At 35.1% G+C, this 18,574-nt stretch overlaps 1 protein-coding gene across 1 annotated transcript in view; it reads right to left on the bottom strand.

Annotated features, from left to right (window-relative positions):
• Positions 1-18,574, bottom strand: part of LOC150107634 (uncharacterized) — a 276,919-nt gene that overhangs the window by 174,306 nt on the left and 84,039 nt on the right. The window contains exon 4 of the mRNA XM_090392144.1: positions 8,741-8,954. The gene's annotated coding sequence lies outside the window, so the exon portion shown is untranslated. The remainder of the gene's footprint in view (positions 1-8,740; positions 8,955-18,574) is intronic.

The following is an 18,574-nucleotide window of genomic DNA, read 5'->3' as shown; positions in this document are numbered from 1 at the left end:
TACTGCTTCTCTCTTCATCAGGGTTAGCCTCTAAGCATTGCTGCTTAAAAACTTCAATTATATGAAAAATATTTTCAAATTGTTTCTGTGAAATCTCTTTGGGCTTGTCAGTGATTAAATTTTCTTCATATTCTTCAGGATCTTCCCGCTGTGCATCTAAATTTAGCAGGTCAGAATCACTAAATTTCTTAGAATGAGATTTAATTAACTTAGATTCATTTGAAAATTCTCTAAAATCATTTGCACAATGTGGAAGAATGTGCTTTCAAATGGCTTGAATATTGTTAGCAGTAATTTCATTCGACTTTGCAACTTTATAACCAGGCTGAGATTTCTCTGCTTTGGCCAGAAAAGTCTTGGAAGGCATTCACTTACAAAAAAAGGCCAGTTTTATCGACATTAAATATTTGTTGGTCACAAGAGCCATCTTCTTCCACAATTTTCTTCAAAAATCTCTGGATAATTTGCGGCCACCTTCTTATCTGCACTTGCAGCTTCGCCTGTGATTAGAACACTATGTCGGCTATTTCTCTTTTTGAAATGCTCAAACCACCCAGCACTAACGTGGAATTCTTCTTTTCCATCATTGTTAGCCCTTCAAGATTTCAAGGTTGCAGAGAGACTTAATGCTTTTGATTTAATCAGGTCAGTTCTTAGCGGGATCATTTTTGGTTACAATCTTCGAGCCATGAAGAAATAAATGTCTCTAATTCAATCATTATAATACTCTGATTTCGAATGCATGCATTAAACATGAATATAACATAATGAACTTGAAGCAGCCTTACCTTTCTCTTTGTATTCAGCAGATTTGCTTAAAATTGCTTTATAGTTGACTTACCCATTTTTGTGTTCTTGTCCTATCTTTGCTCTGGGCTCACCTTGTTCATTTTTCTTTATTATTTTAAGTTTTCACCCATTTTTGTGTTCTTGTCTTATCTTTGCTCTGGATTTGCGTTGTTCATTTTTTTTTTTTTTAATTATTATTTTAAGTTTTTCTTCCAATGAGATTACTTTTCAAATTCTTTTCACACTTCCACTCTTTTGCTCACTAATTCTTTTACTCATGATGAAAGGTTGGGAAAATACTTTAAAATAAAAAAAAAAGTAAAGAAAACAATTGCAAAGGAGGCACGAGATATGATCAGTAAAATGTTATGTAATTAGCAGACGACATTTTGGCAGTAACTTTGGGAATACAGTGTACATGGAAATAGTGTAGTATGCCATTAAAAAATAACTTTGTAAAATAAGTTAAGGGGATAATACATCCCGTATTATTTTACAGCCAAGTACGAAACTCGGAGATCGAAATCTAAGAGTTTCCTACCGAAGAACTATCGGCGAGTTCAAGCGTAAGTCATCACTTGGGTAGTACAACACTATGGCAACTCGTGTCAAAAGTGGAGCAAGCTCCGTCACTATTCTTAATATTTCTCATAATGTAAAACACAGCTCCTAGGAGATGTATTACTGTTTTACATTATGAGGAGAGGTCACTACCCACACCGGTTTCGACCTTTATTGAGGTCTCATCAGTGAGTAGGTAGACCTGAAATACCAAGGTTTAAGTGAACCAAACTTACACTTACAATTCGTACTAACGAATTGCCAGACCGGTGTACCCATATATTATTATTATTATTACTACGATAAAGAGCCAAGAGGCTATTTTTCCGGCAATATAATTAAGTTAAGGGGATAATAAATCCCATATTATTTTGGCAGTCTAGATAAAAGGCAAATGCTTCAGGGATGAAACCCATCCATCTCTGTATTAGGGATTGACGGGTTTATCATAAAAATGGATACATAGAAAATTTTTTAAATCTGTAACATTTATTTTAAAGATGTATATAGGTACACTAATCGAATTTGGGTATAGAAAAAAATGACACACTAATTGAAAACGCACTAATCAGAGGTGCATTCATTGAGGGATTCCTGTATATTACATTACAATGTGAAATAAGTATACATATATCACAAAAGTCCAGAAACTTATGGAAAATCTCTCCTGCATTGTAACAGATCTATCATACTGAAGCTTAAACTCATCCACAACATACTCTGGCAATGCATTCTACTCACCCACCAACTCTCCACGTAAAAACTTCTCACCCTCTTATTCACAAATTCCTTGCATAATTTTCAGGGAATTGGGAATCTTTTTTTTCTGGATGTGGAAGGAGTCTCTATTTTCCACAATCTGTAAAATCTCTCTCATATCCATAAGGCAAATATTTCTCAAGAGCTTAAAAGTCTTAACCACGCTACCGGCCAGGACGTATATATACGTCCAAGTTTCCATGGATGCGAAGTGCATATTAAAATTATAATACCATTGATATTACATTGAAATATATGATGGATACGAAGCGGATACGTATCCATCATCACTACCATTTTATCTCTGCTGAGTAATGTTCCTCTTTATATTGCAGCAATCCTCTGAGTTGTCTTAATCACCTTTGCAACATGCCTCTTAAATTTCAAATTTAGATCAACCCATCACCCCCAAGATCTCATGCTTCCACAACTTCCTCCAGCATACTTCCACATAGAGATATGCAGTATTCCATCTGCAGTTCCCAAAATTCAAAATCTTACATTTAGCAACATTAAACTGATAACTACTCCCCCCTTTCATCTGCCCACATTGTCAGCTTATTCAGATCCTCCTGAAGAGTCACTAGATCAGCACTACTCTCAATTATCTTCCCCAGCTTCACATCATCTGCAAACAACTGAATGCCTCCTCGAATTTCAGTGACAATATCATTGATATAAAGGTTGTAAAGTAGTGGTCCCATCCCAGCCCCGTGGAACTCCATTAATAGATTTCTTTTTCTCCAATATTGCCCCTGCATTCACAACACTTTGATATCTATCAGACAACTAATTGCCAATCCACTCCACCAACTTTAATATCTAAACACATACGTTGCAGCTTAAATATCAGTTTATCATGTGGTATCCTATCAAATGCCTTTGCAAAATCTAGAAGAAAATAAAAATAAAAAATAAAAATACAGTGTATGCATTGCCCTCACCAACCACTTGTTACTTTATCGCAAAAGTTAACAGGATTACTAAAACAAGAATACCCCTTAAAAAAATCCACTGTAAGCTGTTTATAACTATTATTTATTTTTATTATTGTTAATCATGGCATATAAAATTCAAAGTAAAGGTACTAATGCTTTCAGTGAAAAAGAAGAAGACGCGTAAACCCATTACATTAAACCTGGGTGGCTCATTGTAAGTGGCATTTGCATTCCATGGCGCTTGACTGAACGAGGAAAGACTTGGGTTCAAATCTAGTCGCCAACAAGATGAACATTTTTGTAAGCATTTTTTTCTACTGGTTCCCAAATTAGTCGATCTCTGGCACAGGCAAGCAGGTTTTTTCTCCTGGAAATTGGGGTTTTTTGTCCCGTAAACTCAAGAAAATTGACTGTAGAACCCACATTAGTTTCAGACATTAAAAATGTTGTTAAGTTAGGGACCATGAGGCGGCAGCATTTGTTAGTCATCTCTTCACTGTATGTCGATTAAATTAGTGATAATCTTGGGCCAGCTATCTCTGATTGGCTACCAGTGGAGATTGAACTGCCCACTAAGTCTTCAAAAGTTAGATAGGGCTAAAATGGTCTCACCTACTCTCTCTCTCTCTCTATTTGGGGAACAAAAGGTGCTAGTTGATTTTTTTTTTTTTTACTAAGATTAAAATGATTCAATTTAGTGATGTTGAGGTAGCATACACTGAGAGAGGCTGCACCACTGATGTTCCCTTTGTTAAAAACAAATATAAAGGTTTGTAGTCAGTGAAAAGTGATTCATTAATTAATATTACAGTTATCCGTAAATGTGACAATCTTATTTACGAGATGGAAAAACTTTTAATGTTGTAGATCAGTGGTTCCTGACCTTTTTCCACTCATGTACCCCTTTTAAACCCATTTCTATAAATTGTACCCCTTGTTTTTAAAATAGCTGTGATTCAAACTTAACATTTATTATTCCATAACTAACATTTTGCATTTTGTTTACTTTACTTGTTTTTCTGCCATTACTGATAATTTTTCGTGTACCCCTGAATGGCTCAGAACGTACCCCCAGGGGTACGCGTACCACCTGTTGGGAACTGATGTTGTAGATTGATGACCAAATAGCTTGGTGCATTCCCTTAAACCAGGCTATTCAGAAGAACTTTTACATTTGCGAAAATTATTCTAAATTTTTCTTTTGCATAACTAACGTAAACTAATGCTTTATTTACATCATTTATAGAACATATATATGACTGCAATGTCATTTAACCATTATACACATTCTACAAGTGATCAAAAAAAAAAAAAAAGGCAGTGACTCATTAACAATTGTATTGGCTATACGATGTATGACATGAGAGCGTCAATTCTTTATTTTCTAAACATCTTGAGATTTAAAAATGATTGAACATGTGATGGGAGTGCTCATGTTTTTGGACTGCTGCAGTTAAATGGTTAAGTTCAGAATATCCATGCTTATTACAAACACCTTTCTCTCTGGAGAATAATAAACAAGGCCAACAAAAAAAGTCGTGACCGCACTTCACATCCAGTTAACCATTCTACTGTATTGTGAAATAGAAGTGTCTCATGTACTCAGTTTTTGCATCTTTATGCATGCTCTGTAAATTTGGAAGAGGAGGAGGATGAGGTTTACCTCCCTCTAGTTCGGTCATACAATCCACAAAAGTTCTGGCAGAAAACGGGACATTCAGTACATCGTCAACACTGTTTCCAATTAAGTAAAGGGGATAAAAATAGCAGTTTGGCTTTTCATCTTACTGTTTCCAATTGTAAATATGAACAAAAAAGTTATAAATGTATGGAAAATTATATATTAAAACCTTGTCTATGTCTATATTATATAAAAAAAAACTTGCCTACCACATCAGTTCACACTTCATGCATGCTAAACAGATGAAACTCAGAAAACAAAACACCAACTCATGACAAATGACAACGTTCAATTGGATTGGTTGACACAATAATCATTCACAGCTATTGTGATTGATTATTGTGTCAATCACAATAAGGTGCTATTGTCTCTGAGGTCACCTAGCCTCACCTTCTGAGAGGTTTAAAAATACTAGAAAGCTAAGAATTTGACCCTCTGTGTCCTCTTTACATCTTTTCAAAGAGCTCAAAGGTGTATGTTTTCTGAAAGCACACCGTGCTATTAACACAAAAGTGATGCAATGCTTACATGTCAAAAAGTGTCCTCTTCATGAAGCATTAGTATATTTAATTTTAGGAATCACGTGAAGTCTGCAAACAATTAGGGGAGTCTTTAATGGGAATAAATGCAAAAATATAATACATTATCGGTGATACTGATATTTCGAGGATGTGCACCGCACACTAGCAACACCCAGAATATTCACCCCTGATATACATATATATATATATATATACATATACATATATATATATATATATATATTATTGAATTGGAGTATATTATGAATCCATCCATTTTTTTATTGCCAAAATAAAGAAACAAAAGTTTCAAAACTTACCACAGAGCTTATGAAAATATAACCTTCAAGATAGAAGTTTCTGTGGCTTGCACTACTTAAGAGAACATAAACTCTATTCAGGGGACTATATATTCACCTTTTATTAGTACAAGAGATTAGTTTAGTTTAATCCTTTATCCAAGTGTAAGCAAACAAAGTTTGCGCCTGAAAATATCTTCAGGACTGAGGTAAGGTGGTACATCCGTTGGAAACTCGTAGCAAAGGTGGCCCAAGCTCTCATTACTCCTTGTCTCAGTATCTCCCATAATGCAAAGCACCTCTCCTTCTAGACATGTATACTGCTATGTATTAAGGGAAGGGCCACTACCCAGACCGGTTTCGACCTTTATTGAGGTCTCATCAGTGGGAGGCAGAAGCTATGGAGAGGTCATATTTACCTATACGAGTTGACAACCAGTGTACAACCTTATTATTAAATTACTCTGGATTTATAGAAAATGTTGGAAGTTTATTTTGCACTTGGTTAGACTATAATAAATTTAGTTTAATCCTTCATCCAAGTGTAAGCAAACAAAGTTTGCACCTGAAAAAATCTTCAGGACTGAGGTAAGGTGGTACATCCCTTGGCAACTCGTAGCAAAGGTGGACCCAGAGTGGTGATACTAAGGCAGAAGCAATGACCTCTCCATTGCTTCTGCCTTAGTATCACCACTCTGGGTTTGCCTCCCACTGACGAGACCTCAATAAAGGTCAAAACCGGTCTGGGTAGTGGCCCCTTCCCTTAATGCGTAGCAGTATACATGTCCACAAGGAGATGTGCTTTGCATTATGGGAGATATTGAGACAAGGAGTGATGAGATCTTGGTCCACCTTTGCAACGAGTTGCCAACGAACCTTTTTATGTGCGCATGCCAAAAATTTGCAAATCGAGTTGCTGGCATGCCGGCGCGTGCCAAAAATTTACCAATCGATTTGCTGAAGTGCCGGGCAGTTTTTAATAGGGAAAAATTAATAGAAAATTAATCTAACTTAATTAATTTATTTATTTATAACATATATATTTATTTATAATATTTTATAAATAATTATTTCTAATTTTATAAATAATATTTCATTTTATTTATAATGTTTATTTATGTATAAATTTATAATGTTATTCAGTGTAAAATTGATTATTGTAATATTAAATTGATTTTCATTATGTTGGTTTGAAAAAAAAAACAGTAGTGAGAAAAATATTTAAGCATTGTAACTCACTATCAAAGTTAGCTGAGCAAGGAAAGCAGCAGAAGGATGTCAACTTGTCGGCGAAATGCTTACCATATTTACTCAAAAATAACTTGCCCTCGCATATAACTGATACCTCTGATTTTACTTTACAAAAAAAAAAGACATTAAAAAGTGTTGCATATGCCTCATACACAAAAAATGTTTAAACGTGGTCACGTCGAGGCGAATAGTAACTCTCTCCATGCGGTTAACAACACGACCTCCCCAATAGCCATTATACTGCAGATGCAAGAAAAACAAGTAGTTTTATTGTATCCCTGATTAAGGTAAGAAGGCTTTTAGAGTATGTGTAATATATTCCTCAATAAATAATGCAATTAGAGATAGCTGGAAAAAAAAAAAAGTGCTAACTAATGAATCACATGTCCCCACTCACAGAAACCACGCTGTACAGACTCAAGCAAAACCATATGTTGCACCAGAAACACAGTATCTAACTAAAAACTCTAACTAATGCAAAGCACATGTTCTTACGGATATGTATAATGCTATGCATTATGGGAAAGGTCACTACCCAGACCGGTTTTGACCTTTATTGAGGTCTCTTCAGTGGGAGCCAGGTCCTAGTCCTGATTATATTTCAGGTGCAAACTGTGTTTGCATACACTTTGATAAAGGATTAACCAAGTATATAATTTCTTGGTATCTTTAATTAATAGTATAAATTGTAACAAACTTCCAATTATAATAAAATTATAATAAACTTCCAACAACTATCTCTAATCCACAGTATTTTAATAATAAGGTGTGACACCTTTTGGCAACTTGTATATGAAAATATGACTTCTGTCTTACCTCAACCTTGGTATGACCTTTGGGTCTGGCTCCCACTGAAGAGACCTCAATGAAGGTCGAAACTGGTCTGGGTAGTGACCTTTTCCATAATGCATAGCATTATATATACCCGTAAGGATATGTGCTTTGCATTATGGGATACTAAGGCAAGTGATGTGAAGTCATTAGCTCCTATATGCGAGTTGCCCTAGTCCTGATTATATTTCAGGTGCAAACTTTGTTTGCCTACACTTGGATAAAGGATTACACCAAGTATATAATTTCTTGGTATCTTTAATTTATGTGCAATATGTTGTCAATTCCTACTGCCTAATTAAATCGAATTCACTTAATTCATCTTATATTTTCTGTTCATCCACCATCAGTCACTTCTCCACTATATCCTCTACACTCCAGCTTCTCACGATGTTGCATCATGAGGATGAAATACGCTGATAAGCTGCTCACTGAATACTTCAACTATATCTTTTGTATTGGTTACCAATCTGCTATGTCATCAACTAACATCATTCTTCCACAATTATTTTTCTTCTACTTACCACATATCAAAAGAACTCACTAAGATTTTTCTTAGCTTGGGATAATTTATTCTCATACTGCACTTTTGCTGTCTTTACCAAATGAGTTGCCTTCCTGGTTTGCTCTTTGTACTCTTCATGCAACTGATGATTAAACTGGTCCTTCACAGTGTATACCTGAAAGGTTATGTGCTTTGCATTATGGGATACTACGGCAATTAATATGATGTCATCAGCTTCCATATACAAGTAGTCTAGTCATGAAGAAACTTTATGCTCAAACTTTCTTTTCTTACACTTGGGTAAAGGATTAAACAAGAATATAATTTCTTGACATTTTTAATTTACATTAAAGGAGTATACAAAGAACTTATTCCATTTAGCAATTTTAGTTACTCTTATACCTCTTGAAAGGGTAACTGCATAAAATCAGCATATTGTCATCACAAAAATTCTCTTTTATTGATATACTATCCTGGTAAAACACGGGCTGAAATTGTACTGCACTTCATACAACTGCCCTGAAGCGTAGCATTCTTCTAATGCTGGAATGCAAGTGATTTTAAGGAAAATCTTAATAAGAGCTTCCAATTATTTAAATACTCACCTGGATTAAACAAAAGAAAGTGTAATTTCAGCATTTTTTTTTTTTTTTGATATGCTGAATTTACATTATTGCTTTTTCGGACAGAACTATTTTCTCCCTTTCATTTTCACACTAATGGATTTTATGTTTAATGTCACTCTTCATTCTGATTTTGTATATTATCTCTTTCTCTCTGAGAGTATGGTGACATAGCAGTAAACTTGAAGTGATTCAACTATCAGAAAAAAAAAGAAAAAAAAAAGAATTCAAAGTTATAAATTATATAAAAGGCATAAAAAGGATGCTGCTATTGTAAAACAATATAACAGAATTTATATATATACTATGTGAGTAAAAGTATTTGGACACCTTATGTGCTTATGCAAATTTCAGATTCCACCAAATGCAAATTCAGGGAGTGTCTACATAAGTCTGGTAATAAAACATGGGATGTGCTGCATGTTTTGCACTGTACTTGATGTCAAGATGCCATGTTCAGCTGAACTGACAGACTTCCAACATGGGATGGTAGCTGAGTATCACATCAGTGATCTTTCTGTCTGTGACATTGCTACCCATCTCAGTATACTGAAATCCACTGTTGTTATGTCATTCATAGTTGATGAATGGAAAGTTGATGGTGCTTCCACAGCAGGAAAATGCCCCGGGAGGCCACTTACAGACCGAGATCGACAAGATCTGTCTTGGAATGTTCAAGCATCCTTCATGTCATCAGTGACAGACCTCGCAGTCAATGGAAATTGCTGAAGGGACATATGTCAGCACTAGAATTGTCTGCAGAAAGTTGCATGCCTTAGATTACTACAACAGCTGTGAACAAGCCGCACCCCCTCCCCCAATTGCCAAACAAGTTTGGACTGATGTTTTTCACACTGTTCTTGAACCATAGATGACTGGAAAAGGATTTTGTGGAATGATGAATCATGCTTTCAAAAAATTGTTTGGAAGCATGATTGTTTCACTCTGATGATTGTATTTGGATCTGAAGATTACATGAGGAACAGTTCTAGTAGGACTGCATCATTCCAACTGTCAAGTATGGTGGAGGTTCGGTAATGGTGTGGGAGTGTTTCTGTTGGAGGGACTTGGTCCATTGGTGGATGTGCCAAAAACCATGACATCTGATGGCTACCTGGACATTCTGGACAACTTCATGCATCTGATGCTGTGGAAGTACTTTGGCAGCGACCCTAGCATGTTTCACATGACAATGCTCCATGCCATACTGCACTGTGTGTCCGAGACTGGTTTCCACAAAACAACAAAGAAGTATTGGACTGGCTGGTTCAGAGTCCAGATCTCAATCCCATTAAACATCTTTGTTAAAAATTAGAATGCCAAATTTTCTCTAGACCACAATGGCTGCCATCAGCAATGAGGGTAGCTTTGTGTGAGGGATGGAAGAACATTCCTGTTGCAATACATCAGAAATTGGTTGAAAGCATGCCCAGAAGGTTAGTTGCTGTCATTCAGACCAAAGGTGGTCCCACTCAGTACTAGAAATGTAATCAAAATACATTTTTTGACCACAACTAGGTGTCCAAATACTTTTGTCAACATACTGTATGTGTGTGTATATATATATATATGTATATATTATGCAATTAGACTATGAAAGATATCTTATAAAACTGTCCTACTGAAACTTTATATATCTCGTATTAGGTATGAGCTAAGAATAAGAGTAAGCTATGTAATTAGTTCCAACTTGAAATCAAACTTAAATGCTTTTAATTGTCATTTATTAGAAGAAATTTTTGTCTGCTATAAAACCTTACGTTTAGATTGCATTAAATTGCCATCCCCATTCATTTGCCTATTTTTCCAGTTGAAAAATAGGCAAATCTCTTAGTAGAGATTTGAATAAAATCTTACTAAGAGATTTTATTCAAATCCTCTTGAAAAGCCAAAACAAACATTGGCACTATTACTAATAACACTAATAAGCCTCACATTATCATTTGCAAACAACTGAGTATTATTATCATTATTATAAGGAGTCTCATTACAGGAGGATACTCCACATTACTTTAAATCTCCATCTACACAACGTCATTACGTACTATGCCTCAATCCAGCTACACACAACATCATCTACTGCCACTAATGGTATTTTTGTCTGAAATTGCATGTGTACTGGAGCCAATTTGCCTGTCTGTAATATCTCCCTGTAGTCCAGTGACACTACCATTTACCATTGACATAGACTAAACAGCAATGGTCTCAGTACTAAACTCTATGGAACTCCACTTGTAACCTTCTACTTTCAACTGCTCCTCCATATACAACTCTCAGATATCTATCAGAAAGCCAGTTACTAATTCATTCCATTAACTTTATATCCAAACTCATAGGTTGCAACTTAAAAACTAAATTGTCATGTGACAATTTGGGATTTTCTTTTTTTTTTTTTTGCAAAGGCATTCCTGTCAAATAGGTTTGTAAAAAAAAAAAAAAGACAGTATATCCTTACTCTCATCCACTGCTCTTGTTACTTTATTGTAAAAGGCAAATATATTACTAACACAAGAGCATCTCTTAACAAATCCAAGCTGGCCTGAATAAATAATATATTGCCTTCATCCACCCTATTTCTTATCAATTTCTCAAAAAATCTTAACCACAGAAGAAGTACAAACTAGCCTATAGTTTGATATAACTATCAGTGCTTATATTTGGACATTACACAACACATTGTGTACCACTATTAACAGTGATATGGGACACCTAAATGCAGCTGGTATATCTAGAAATTTATAATATTCAGTAAAATTTTACAATTACCTAGCGTGAAAAATAAGTTTAGCTATTTGATTAAATTGGATTTTTCTCTAATTCTGTTGTTAAGAATTTGCAATCTAAACCTTTTTTTAATGTTTCTTAAGTAAAATTTTTATGAAGACATGATCATACACATTTTATTTTTTTATATACTTGTACAATAAACTGATGCTTAATTTGTTGTTCTTATTTTAAACATCTGCACTATGAAGTATTACTAAATAATATTTTATTTTTGTTTAATATTCTTTTAATTTTCACTTTTTCCTGCTAGCAATAGTACCAGCACCTACTGTTTAAAAAACATTGCTTTCATTATAAAACCACCCATATGCAATAGCACTGGCTTGCCCAATTGCAAGACTTTCATTAAATAGTATGGTCAGTCCACATTGCATTCCCTTAAAACAAGTGGCAAAATTCTCTCTGGTCCCCTGCCTTACAGACAACTAACTTACTCAGTATTTAGAATATGAGGGTGTGCTGAAAAGTTGTGATAATCACTATGAAGGAATTGACATGTCTTCTTATATATCCTAAAAAAAATTGAACAAATGATTACAATTTGATGAAACATGGGAGTTAAAGAGTTTTCAGATATGTCCTTTCTTGTGGTTATATCAGATGCTTTAATAACATATTTGTTCTAGGTATTTATCAGAACTTTTCAGCCCCCTCATATAATCTCTTCATTCACTTCATGCCGGCCAGGTTGGCCAAGTGGTTAGTGTATCCACTCTCCAGCCAAAAGGCTGCAGGTTCAAATCCCACCATGGGCATGGATGTTTGTGATTGTCTGTGAATATACAAATGGTGGTGGTTGCAGTAGATGGTGCTGGTGTTGTGGAGGTTCGTTGTAGTTGGTGGATTGAGTGGTGGAGACAGAGCTGTAGAGTAGGAGCCCTCCCTCGATGAGCCCTTGGACTCCCTGGAGGTGTCGCATAATAATAATCCCCTCCTTATTCCTATAGGAAGAGAGCCTGTTTACCAGGATGGAACATGCTAATAAAGTGATCATTAAATAACACAATTATGTCATCTGCCTTAGTTATCCAAGTCTCATCTCCATCCAACAGGGTAAGCCATCCACAGTTTTTCCTTCTACTGGCCACACAGCAAAAAAAAAAAAAAAAAAAAAAAAAAAAAAACTCCATGGGATTCTCTTTGGAAATTAAACAGGAATTGCAGTGCTAGTCTCTTCTCATATTCTATTTTTATTCTCCTTATTATATTAGTCACCTTCCTGGACTGAGCCTTATACAGTATGCCCACACTTCAGAGAAGCTAGTCTGGCAATCTGTCAAGAATAGTCAATTCATGTTGAAGGGGAAAAAGAAATAAAGGATATACGAATTGGTCACCAGCACGTGAAATCACATGCTTTATACGTAAATTTCCAAGTACAAGCAAAATAGTTATCACTTTAAGAACTAGAATTTTCATAAAAGGAAAACTATTTTTTTGATGTATAATAATAAACACTCATCCCACGAAATGCATTGATTATCCTAATATCGGATTGAATTGGATTGGATTCTCCTTTTGACATGCACAGAGGTGTTGAAGGATCACGTATCTGTGGGCGTACAGTATTTCTCATGCAACTGTTCTTTACCTCTCTCTTTATATACCTCCATAATCTCTTTGTCGTCTGCAGTTCCTATATAATTTCTCTAGTCATCCATCTGCTCAAATCACTTTATATTCTTTGCTCAAGATTTACAATCTGCCATTGCAATTAACAAATTTTTCTTTAGTATCTTCCAAACGCTACAGACCTCTCTTCCTTCAAATTCTTTCATCCACTGTACTGCTCCAAGTTGGTTTCTAAGTCCATGATAGCTGCCTGTCTTATAATTTAATATAAATTTCTTCTGCCTTGATATGTCGACATGTCTATTCATCTGGCCAAGTACGCCACAGGAAATCTCAAAGAGTTATCTGTTTATGGGTTCAAGGAGAGGTATGATTGATTGTGCAGATAGTTTGGGTCTTCCATGATGAGTTTTCGGACTCCATAGGTGCCTGTATAATAATAATAATAATATTATTATTATTATTACACACACACACACACACACACACACACACACACACACACACACACACACATATATATATATATAGCTTTATCTGCATGACTGAGTTTCACTGTTTGTTTGTATGATTGTATAGCTAATTTGGACAGGTTATTTAGACAAGTAATTTGGACTGGAGTTAAGCTCTGCTCTCTATCCATTATGGTGACCTTCAGAATTCTGTTCACTAGCAAGTTGTCACCAAGCCTCCTTTTAAAGGGTATATTACATGGCATAGGGAGGATTTTATAGCATACCATGCTTGCACACGTATTTTTCTCATAAATTAAAAATATGGCAAGTGAAGAACAGTAAAAGGAATGTGTGAATGAAACAGGGAGTGGGACGTATGGGGTGATTTGAGTGTTACTGTCGCTAGCTTTAGTAGCAGAAGTAGGATATTGGTGAGTGCTGATATATAGATATAATTAGCATATTTGAGGATCAAGAGAAGGGAAAAAGGTATCGATATGGATTGATATATATATATATATATCAGTGGCGTCGCATGCCCATTTCGGTCGGGTGTTCTGTCATGTGGGGTGCTACAAAATTCATGTGAATTTGACCGTGTTATTGCATTTTTATTGATGTACAAAAGTTTTAAGAGTGCATAGCGCATCAGCACTCATCCTAATTGGTTCAATGCAATTAATTGCAGGGTAACTTTGAATACTTTATCAATTAATTGTAACCAAATCTGCGTAGAGTGGAGGAACAATCTGTTTGTTTTAGGATTTATTAGAAAACAACAATGAAGGAGAAAGCACTATTTGATTGTTATATTTGAATTACTCAAAGGCGAAAATATGCGAACCATCATTTATAAGACATGTGAGAATGGGAAATGAAAGAAAAGAATGAGTGTGAATAGAAATATTTTCATTAATGGCAAACGAATTATTAACAATTAACATTTGTGATATGTGTCCTATAACTGCGCTTCCCAAACTGTGGGGCACGGCCCCCATGGGGGCCATTAGTTTTGTTGAGGGTGCCAGGAAATAATGAAATTAAATTTAAAATATTTTAACACTAAGTAGATTTTTTTTTATCTTAAAAGAAGCATATTTAATTTTTATTATTTATTATTTCATTTTTGTTATTTTTTATAATTTAACGGAAAAGATCACACATTGATGTTGGTTCACGAATTTTACTTCCTGCGTATTTCGGCGCTTAACGAATATTAGTAAATGTATGCTTATTCATACAAGTTTCATTTCAAAGGTATTATTCGAAGCACAAAAAAGCTTACAAGCGCAAAATCTTCGTTCATTTTAAACGGCCAAGTTTTTCGTAGTTTAAATTAATGTTTCATTGCTAGTGTGCACAGGTGCGGGCGATGCTCGGGTGATAGGGGCCGTGAAATATTTTAATTTTTTTAAAGGGACCTTTACATCTATAAGTTTGGGAAGCACTGTCTTATAATTTGCTGAGTAGAGTGAATAGCATATGATCCTATAAAGTCTAAACATGAATAAGTGAAAAATGAATTAAAATAATTTAAAAAAAGTTACAAAGAGAGGGAAAGAGATTTGTTTGCAAAGTATAAATAACTAACCAATAATAAACAGCCACTAATATATTTAGTAGTTCAGTTAAAAACTGTAGGGAGAGGCTAATCCAATGAACTAATAATGTTGATCAGGTGATTATTCATTTAGGCTTGGCAGGAATACATGTGGTTTGATGGAGCAGCAAATCATCACGTAAAATTAGTTGTGCATGTTACGTGTATTTCTCTGGTTTATGTATATTTCGCTATTGTATATTAAAATTATATTGTATGTTATATATTCGCTTATGTATATTATAAGAATTTTCTTTTGTTTACCGAGACTCAGTATAAATTTTATGCAATAATAGGATACATAATATCCGATCATTATCCACACTTTCAGGAATCCTACATTCATTAGTTTTTTTGTTTTTTTTTAGTGTCAGCGGTTCTTCTGTCTTATCAAACTCCATATGCTGGTATTTTGTTATAGATCAATAACTTCTATAATACACAGAAGTGTATTTTTTTTTTTTTTTTCATTTTTATTCAGGAACAGATAAATTTTTACTGTCTGCTTCCAAAGACTAGAATAAAAATATCCCTATACCATTAAAAACCTTTACAACCTCAACAAGTGCTATGCTGCACAAGCAAGAAAAACATTAGCTTAGTTTATTACTAAATACAGTAAAACAGATATTTAACATCTGTGTATTATATTTAGGAACAATTAGTGTAAGACAACTCCAAGGACCCCCTTAAATAGAAAACCACTCATTAGATAATACATTGACTCAGTGATTAGATATGTTCATCTTTTTTTGACTGACTGAAACCAAGAAAATAGATAAGTTAATTTAATGGAGCACACAACATTTCGTCAAAACGACTTCTTCAGGTGTGGAACACTTAAAGCAAATTAAAAAAACATAAAAACACTGTGCCATTATAATAACAGACTTGTAAACTGAAGTTAAGTCTGAATTGTCATTATAGTCCGTTCTGTAGTTCTACTGTTGTGCAAATGCAGCCGTATGAGTTCATGCGTAAGCCAGTATCTAATGGCAGAGCTATGCGAGTCAGGTAGACTATAACTGAGGTTGCTATTGATGTGAAAAGGGTCTAGGACAATTTCTATGGATTCCACTATGTGCTGTTCCACTTCATCGTGACAAATATAAACGTTTTTGATGTTGCGTTCCAATCTACTCAGTGTTGGTGGCCTTCATCATTTGTGTTCACTGAAAATAAGACATGACTTGAGAGTTCGCTTGCACTGATTCTATTGTATGAAATGTCTCTCTGATGTTCCTCTAGCCACAGGAGGATTGACTTTTCAGTCTGGTTGAAGAACCATTTTCTTCAATCAGATATTATTTTATATACACTGGGGAACTGAAGATGGTTACGAGCTTGTTTTGGATGGCTTAGAACTGACCTTAGTTTCGGAAGAGTTGAAAAACACGTTTTTATATCAAATTTTTTCAAAATTCTTTCTAGTTTCTGGGGGGAGCAAGCTGATGTACGGTAAAGAAATATAACCCTTGGAGTTGTTACGGATCTCTGTGTTGTTTCGAAGGCGCTGCCTCTTAATGTTTTTGGAAGAGAATCCATTATTTAAGAAAGTTCTATCTAGATATTTTAGTTCATTTGTTAGCTCTTCATCGGACAATAGTGAGCGAGCATGGTGAGCCAATGTGGAAACGATACCTAACTTTTGTGCAAGATAGTGATGTGAGAATGTTTGTAGGTATCTATCCATGTGTGTGTTGATTTCCTGAAGATTGAGATCCTTAAAGAATCAGACATCTTAGTAAGATTCATGTCTAGAAAGGAAAGGGAACCATTTTCTTCAATCTCAACAGTAAATTTTATGTCTTGGTGGAAGTTGTTTAAATGATTTAGGAAGATGTGAAGATTCTCTACACCATGCTCCCAAATAAGTAATATATCGTCCACATAGCAGAGCCATGTTCTAGGTTTTAATGTTGCTTTAGAGATGCCATTTTTCCTCGAAATCTTCGAAGAAAATGTTGGCCAGTATTGGAGACAGGGGACTACCCATAGCTAGTCCTTTGTTCTGTTTATAAATTTTCTCTTTGAACTTAAAAGTTAGGTATTTTTTCCACATTGGCTCACCGTGCTCGTTCAGTATTGTCAGATGAAGAACTAAAATATCTAGAAAGAACTTTCTTCAATAATGGATACTCTTCCAAAAACATTAAGAGGCAACTATACCAGCACCCTTGAAACAACACAGATATCCCTAACAACCCCAAGAATTATATTTCTTTACCGTACATCAGCTCGCTCTCCCGGAAACTAGGAAGAATTTTGAAAAAAATTATTATAAAAACGTGTTTTTCAACTCTTCCAAAACTAAGGTCAGTTCTAAGCCTCCCAAAACAAGCTCATAACCATCTTCAGTTCCCCGGTGTATATAAAATAATATGTGATTGTGGGAGGCCATACTATGACCAGACTTGGCCTCATTCTCAAGTATCAATCCTCATATGGCTAGAGGAACATCAAGAGACATTTCATACAATAGAATCAGAGCAAGCACATTCTCAAGTCACGTCTTATTTTCAGTGAACACAAATGATGAAGGCCACCAACAGGGAGTAGATTGGAACGCAACATCAAAAGTTTATATTTGTCACGATGAAGTGGAACAGCACATAGCGGAATCCAAAGAAATTGTCCTAGACCCTTCTCGCATCAATAGCAACCTCAGTTATAGTCTACCTGACTTGCATAGTTCTGCCATTAGATACTGGCGTATGCATGAACTCGTATTCTCGCATTTGCACAACAATAGAACTACAGAATGGACTATAACGACAATTCTATTATTATAATGGCACAGTGTTTCATGTTTTTTTAATTTGCTTTAAGTGTTATCACACCTGAAGAAGTCGTTTTGATGAAACATGTTGTGTGCTCCATTAAATTAACTAATTTAATGGAGCACAACTAATTATCTATTTTCTCGGCTTCAGTCAGTCAAAAAAGATGAACTTTTGTTTTTCTGTTTTTTTTTCTCCCACATATGAAAGGCAGAAGAGTCTATAGTAAACAAACTCCATGTCTGGATAGGGTCAGGAGATTGTAGTCTTTTGGAAATGCTTCATGAAGGAGGTGGTTCCATAGAATTCAGAGTGAAGGAATGAAAGATGACTGGGAGTAGCAGGTTTGATAAATTTGCAGTTCGACTGTAAAGGGATATTGAACACCTGTTGCTTGAGTTCATGTACAACTTGCAGAAATTTGACAGATGCAAGTACTGCTGAACACTGCCCATGGAAATATCTGTAGAAGAGATACAATGCAGAAACTCAGCTTCTATGGGAAAGTGGCTGAAGAGAAGTGTCATTAATCAATTGGACTGCCCTTTTCTGAACAACATCAAGAATTTTTAGGGAGATCTTAGGTATACTACCACAAACATCAGATCAGTAATCTAATCCA

The sequence above is a fragment of the Typopeltis vanoorti genome, chromosome 4 (genome assembly GCF_054136105.1).
Source record: "Typopeltis vanoorti isolate ZY-2024b chromosome 4, IOZ_Tvanoo_1.0, whole genome shotgun sequence".
Classification (NCBI taxonomy): domain Eukaryota; kingdom Metazoa; phylum Arthropoda; class Arachnida; order Uropygi; family Thelyphonidae; genus Typopeltis; species Typopeltis vanoorti.
Note: the sequence above shows the minus strand (reverse complement) of the source record. Positions and strands in the feature narration are given on the sequence as shown.